The sequence below is a fragment of the Mobula hypostoma genome, chromosome 3 (assembly GCF_963921235.1).
Source record: "Mobula hypostoma chromosome 3, sMobHyp1.1, whole genome shotgun sequence".
In the NCBI taxonomy this organism is placed as follows: domain Eukaryota; kingdom Metazoa; phylum Chordata; class Chondrichthyes; order Myliobatiformes; family Myliobatidae; genus Mobula; species Mobula hypostoma.
In genome coordinates this window covers 30,621,711-30,628,467 of record NC_086099.1, presented here as the reverse complement: position 1 = coordinate 30,628,467, position 6,757 = coordinate 30,621,711, and positions in this window count along the sequence as shown.

The window sequence follows — 6,757 nt, the reverse complement described above, 5'->3', positions numbered from 1 at the left end:
CCACTTTCAAATCTCTTACTAGCTCTTCCTTCAGCTAGTCCTGACGAAGGGTCTCGGCCCGAAACGTCGACTGTACCTCTTCCTAGAGATGCTGCGTGGCCTGCTGCGTTCACCAGCAGCTTTGATGTGTGTTACAGATATCCTCAGCCAGATTGTCTGTGACTATGAATGTTAGACTGTTATGACACCTTTAGCAGCCCACAGGCTCTTCTTGGGGAGAGTTGACTAATTATGAAGGTAGCATATGGCAGACAATAATTGTTGTATGTTCCTGCTATTGAATTACAGTGTGACATGGATTTCTTTCAAGCCAAAATCTGTTAGATGTATAAATGTCTTCCTAATGTTTCTTCAATCTGCTTTCAGAATAGTGAAGAAGTAAATGTGCAACAAACGTAAACATCCAGCAAAATTCTGCAGCTGTGTTAGATCTCTTTTATAAAAATTAGATGGAAAATTAGATAAGTGCTGGAAAAATAAGCATGCAACTTCGACCACTGTGCAGCATACCACATGCTCTGACAACATGCACAAGTGCCTAGCGAACAGGTCATCACCCTTGCAGAGTTTTGCCAATGCAAACTGACATATTTGATAGCATTTTAATTTAACTTAAAATTATAAATCTCAAAATAAACTGGCTTACTTTTCTCAAAACTGGTGGCATCTCTGGCTTTCACAAATAATGGCTTGCCTCTGTTTGGGGTTAATTAACTTAATGTGTACTTGAGACCAGATGTTTTGAGACCAGACAGACAAGTGAATGCTGGCCCATTAGTTGGGTCAGCCTCACGTACAAGTTATCTTTAAGCACAGATTCCAATCTAGATTTTTTTTAAATATATGTAGCAGGGAAAGAAGCAACGAAACTATGGTCGAGGTATAAAATTCATGGTGGCATGAGTTTAAGTTGAGAGGTATGAGTTTTAAATGTATTGGAGAAAATTTCTTTTTAAACAGAGTTGCTGATGTCTGGAATTCTCTGGCAAAGGAAATGGTGGAATCAGATACAATCATGATGTTTGAGAGGTAATTAGACAGGTGCTTAGCCAGGCAAGGCATAGAAGTGTATGGACCTAATGCGGGCAAAAGCCAGCAAGTAAGTCAGTTTGGATGTGGTTGGCCAAAAGGCCCATTTCCGTGCTGCACAACTCCAACATTCTATGATTCTATTATAATGTATAGAGTTCAAATTAAATTTTTTTTTTATAAAAGTGCACATGCAGTATGTCACCATATACAACTCAGATTCATTTTCTTGCAGGCATACTCAATAAATCCATAATAGAATAATAATCATAAAAGAATCAGTGAAAGACCACACCAACTTAGGTATTCAACCAAGGTGCAAAAGACAACAAACAGTCCAAATACAAAAAGAAAGTAGTAGTAATAATAAATAAATAATCAATAAATATCGAGAGCATGAGATGAAGAGTCCTTCAAAGTAGATCCAACATTTCAGATGGGGTAAGTGAAGCTGAGTGATGTTATCCCCTTTGGTTCAAGAACCTAATGGTTGAGGGGTAATGACTGTTTCTGAACCTGGTGGCGCGCGTCCTGAGGCTCCTGTGGTACCTTTTCTTGATGGCAGCAGTGAAAAGAGAGCATGTCCTCGATGATAGATACTGCTTTCCTGCAACAACGCCTTGTATAGATGTGCTCTATGGTGAAGAGGCCTTTACCAGTGAGGGACTAGGCCATATCTACTACTTTTTGTTGGATTTTCCATCCAAGGGCATTGTGTTTCCATACCAGGCTGTGATGCAGCCAGAAAATAGACTCTCTACTACTCTTCTCTAGAAGTTTGCTGAAGTTTTACATGCTGTACCGAGTTTGTGGTACAGCTGTGGAAGAGATGTTGTTGCCTATTTGAACTGACTGGGGTCTTCAAGTGAGGAAATCAAGGATCCAGTTGCACAAGGAGGTATTGATGCCATGGTCTTGAAGATTATTAATTAGTTTTGAGGGAATGATGGTATCGAATGCTGAGCAGTAGATGATAACTAGCATCTTGATGTATGCACCTTTGCTGTCCAGGTGTTCCAGGGTTGAGCAAAAAGCCAATGAGGTGGCATCTGCTGTGGACTTGTTGCTCCGGTAGGAAATCTGGAGTGGATCCAAGTCACTTCTCAGGCAGGAGTTGATGTTTCATCATCAACCTGTCAAAACACTTCATCACTGTGGATCTAAGTCCTAACCTGTCATTGAGGCAGGCTGCTATGTTCTTCTGAGACACCAGTATAATTGAAGCCTGCTTGAAGCAGGTGGGTACCTCAGACACTAGAAGCAATAGGTTAAAGATGTCAGTGAACACCAGCCCGTTGATCAGCGCTGGTCTTTAGTACTTGGCCAGGTACCCCGTCTGTGCAGGATGCTTTTGAATTGGATGATTCACTGCATGGCATTACAGAAACCTGCTAGTAGTGACTGCAAAGTTCTAGCAGTATGTCTTGTACTGTGCAAACTACAGCTCCCTTCCAAGTAATCAATAGGAACTCAGAATAGTCATAATTTTATTGATCCCGAGGGAAATTGGTTTTCGTTACAGTTGCACCATAAATTAATTAGTAATAAATTCATAAATGATTGAATAGTAATATATAAATTATGCCAGGAAATAAGTCCAGGACCAGCCTATTGGCTCAGGGTGTCTGACCCTCCAAGGGAGGAGTTGTAAAGTTTGATGGCCACAGGCAGGAATGACTTCCTATGACGCTCAGTGTTGCATCTCGGTGGAATGAGTCTCTGGCTGAATGTACTCCTGTGCCCAACCAGTCCATTATGTAGTGGATGGGAGACATTGTCCAAGATGGCATGCAACTTGGACAAAATCCTCTTTTCAGACACCACCATCACTGACTGAAATACCAATAAGTAGAAAGGATTAGCAAAATTTATTCTTGTTACTCCTACTCTACACCTGAAACAAATGCAAATTAAAATATGACTACTTAAAATTTGAAAATACAGATAGCAACACGACAGCAATGATTATCACTATTAACATGAAAAATAAACATGTTTATTTATGATTTTAATTTGCATGCTATGAAACAGTGTTAAAGATGGGTGGTGGGTGGAATGAAAAGTGAAGTTTATCATATCGCAAAGCAGCAATGTGACCTATGTGGTTAAAAACAATCTAAAATAGTTTTAATACTGTCAGTAAACCACAAGCGGAGTCTATGTAAAATGTTAAAAAAATAGTGTCACTTTTCAGAGAACGAAATGATATAAAGAAAAATTGCTATTGTCCCAGTATACATAATTTATTAAAGCTTTCTGCTGATGTTAAACTAATTTCTTCAGTATTGCAAATACAAGCAAATCAAGTGAAAAGTACAAATATCTAATAACCACATTTATGATGAAGCTTTCATGTTAATAAATTGCTGACAAGTCGAAAATTGAAACCATAAATTTGATTGTTGTCATTATCCTGCTGGAAGTAGGAAAAATGCTGAACTGCTTTCTGTTCCTGATCCTTTCGCTTCGGTCATACATTTCAATAGGCAGCAAATTCAGTAACGCCTAAATATGTTGTCTTCTGACTTTATGAATTTATCTTTCTCACTAAGTAAAAAGCTTAAATTGTACTAAAATGAGTCCCATCAGCGCCACGGTAGTGTTGCTGTTCGTGCAACGCTATTACAACTTGTTGGAGTTAGAGTTCAATTCCGGCGGCCTCTGTAAGGAGTCTCATTGGAATGCATGGATTCCCAGATGCCCCAGTTCCCTCCCACAGTTCAATGTGAGTAGGTTAATTGATTATTGAAAACCATCCCTGCATTAGGTTGGGGTTAAATTGGGGTTGTTGGGGATGCTGGGGCATGAGCACCTCAAGGGCTGAAAGGGCCTATTCAGCCATGTATCTCTAAATACAAATAAAATAAAATTATGAAAACAATGCCATTATTTCTGCCCATTGGCTGAACCAATCACTTTGATTGAAGAATGGATAAAGAAGTGCATATAATTTCTTGAATAAAATGCACAGACTCGAGGTATGATTGTCAGGGAAGGTTTTACAGCTACTTGTTTACAGGCTGGGGGGTTGGGGGGAGAAGGCGATTGGCATCAGAAATCCAAACTGGCAGACTGATAGTACATTAACCACAAATAAAAGTAAGCTGCAAGAAATATTGGGAGCTTACGCATGTTGGTGGCCTGCCATCAGGACCTTCTGATGAAAGTTACTTGAAAGCATTACTTTGAAACATTACTTCTCTTCCTCTTACTTTATTGTTTTGGCTTGTAGATTGGAAGCCCTCTGTGCTAAGTACAAATTTCTGTTTCTCTTGAATAATTCTGCAGTGTGGAGGATGACTTATTTACACTATGGTTTTGAGTTCCGATGAGGCTGAGATCAGTTTGAGAAACTGTCTCTCATACTGATCTCAGTGCAGTGTGGGTAGGTAATTTGTAAGGTAGTATGCTTCTATATGCATGGACGTAAAATTGTCAATAACTCCTTCTCTACTTTGACTGATCAGGAGCCAGAAGTCCGTAAGATATTGCATGTTTTGAAGAAGGCTTTGAGCACATGTCAAGTTAACCAGATAAGTCCTTCTCAGGCGCCAAACGTATTTGCTTCAGTAGCAATTTACGCAAGCTATTTATTGACCCTGTAAGCTAGCACAAATGTCGGAAATGTGATTCCTGGGGCACAAACAATGGTAACCACAAGGGGAGTACAAATCCATTAGTAAAAATATGTCCATCTGCTATCTTGAATTAGCTTCATGTGGTTTTTCACCTCTCAAGTAGACTGCAAAGCATTCTACCATACCTGACGATCATGCCTCGAGTCTGTGCATTTATTCAATAAATTATATGCACCACTTTATCCACTTTTCAATCAGTGATTCGTCCAACCAATGGGCATAAATAATGACATTGTTTTCATGATTTTATTTCATGATGGTCCGTATCTTGGGCAGACGTCTAATGTGTCATAACCATATGGTATAAGCTAAATGGATGAGTTTTTTTTATTTTGCTATTTACTGTGTTTGTGGTTGCATATTTGTAATGAGGATTATGAAGGATTGCTAAAGAATGACATTAATACCAAAACAGACTCATTCAAAATTCATGGAAGGCTGACAGACCCTGAGATTTCATAGATGGCTGTTTACTGTATTTATTACTTCTAATAAACAATTGAAGGAGTGATTATTGTAACTTGCACTCATGTGGCTAACAAGCAGCAGTGCTGACTGTTGAAAGATTGAGAAGCATTGTACAAGAAGATTTTGTTTACATCCCACCATGCCTTAGAGAGGCCATAAGACTATTGGAAGATTACTGAATTCCTCTCAGTGGAAATTCTGTTTGTGAGCTTCATGTGCGATGAAATACTCAAGCACATAAACAGCATCAGACCATGGGTAAATTTAGATTTGTATCATGAAATTGGAAATTTAAGTCATTAAAATGTGTTATTTTTTTTAAATATCGCACTCGTCTGTCAGCAGTTTGTTTTACAAATAATCAGAAATAATAGAATTAACATGCGATATCAAATGTAGATCTTGTTCTGTCCATCTGTGTAGGGATTGTGTAAGTAATATAGATTTTGCTTTCATCTTTTGGGGTCCAGGAAATTGATCAGGATGGGATTCTGGGATGTTTCATCACTCTAATGATATAATGGCCTCAAATCATGTATTGGCCCCTGATTCATCATTAGGAGTGGGGCATTTTCTACCTTAGTGGGTATCATGCCCAACAGAGTACTTTTATGTTTGTTATGGGCAGTTAATACTTCAACATCTCAGAGGCAGTCACAAGATTCAAAGTATGTATATATTATGCAACCTTGAGGTTTCTCTCTTTACAGGCAGAACAAAACAAAGACCCTGAAAGAACCTATTTTTTAAAAAAAAATTAAAACATCCAATATGCAGAGAGAAAAAAAACAAATGAAGTTTTATGAAAGACACGAATCCAAGCATCGCTGCTGCTGGAGCAGAACACAGCCTCAATTCATTACAGAAATAGTACCAACGTGATAGCAATAAAAATTGTTTCCTTGGTCTCTCATTGGTCTTTTCCAAATTGGACCTATCAAAACTCAGAACAGCATCACTGAACCAACCATCAGGCAGTAGGAAGAGTAATTATATGGAATTACAACTACTCCAGGTTGTCTTTAACCAGATTTAAAACCATGACCATTGGGTAACTGTGAATGTATTATAATACCATAAGATATAGGAGAATTAAGTTATTTGGCCCATTGAGTCTGCTCTGCCATTTCATTATGGCTGATCTAATTTTTCCTCTCAGCCCCATATCTCTGCTTCCCCCTTCCCCACCCAGAATCCCTCCATACCCTGACTAATCAAGAATCAATCAACCTCTGCCTTAAATGAACATAAAGACTTGGCCTTGACAGCAGCTGAGACAAAGAATTCCACAAATGAACCAATCTTTAGCTAAGGAAATCCCTCCTTATCTCCATTCTAAAAGGATGCCTCTTATTCTGAGGTTGTGTCCTCTGGTCTTGGGCTCTTCCACCATAGGAAACATCCTCTCCACATCCACTCTATCAAGGCCTTTCAATATTCGATAAGTTTCAATGAAGTCACCCCTCATTCTTCTAAATTCCTGTGAATACAGGCCCAGAGCCATCAAACGCTTTTCATATGACAAACTATTCAATCCTAGAATCATTTTTCTGAACCTCCCTTGAACCCTCTCCAGTTTCAACACATCCTTTCTAAGATAAGGGGCCAAAAACTGCTAACAA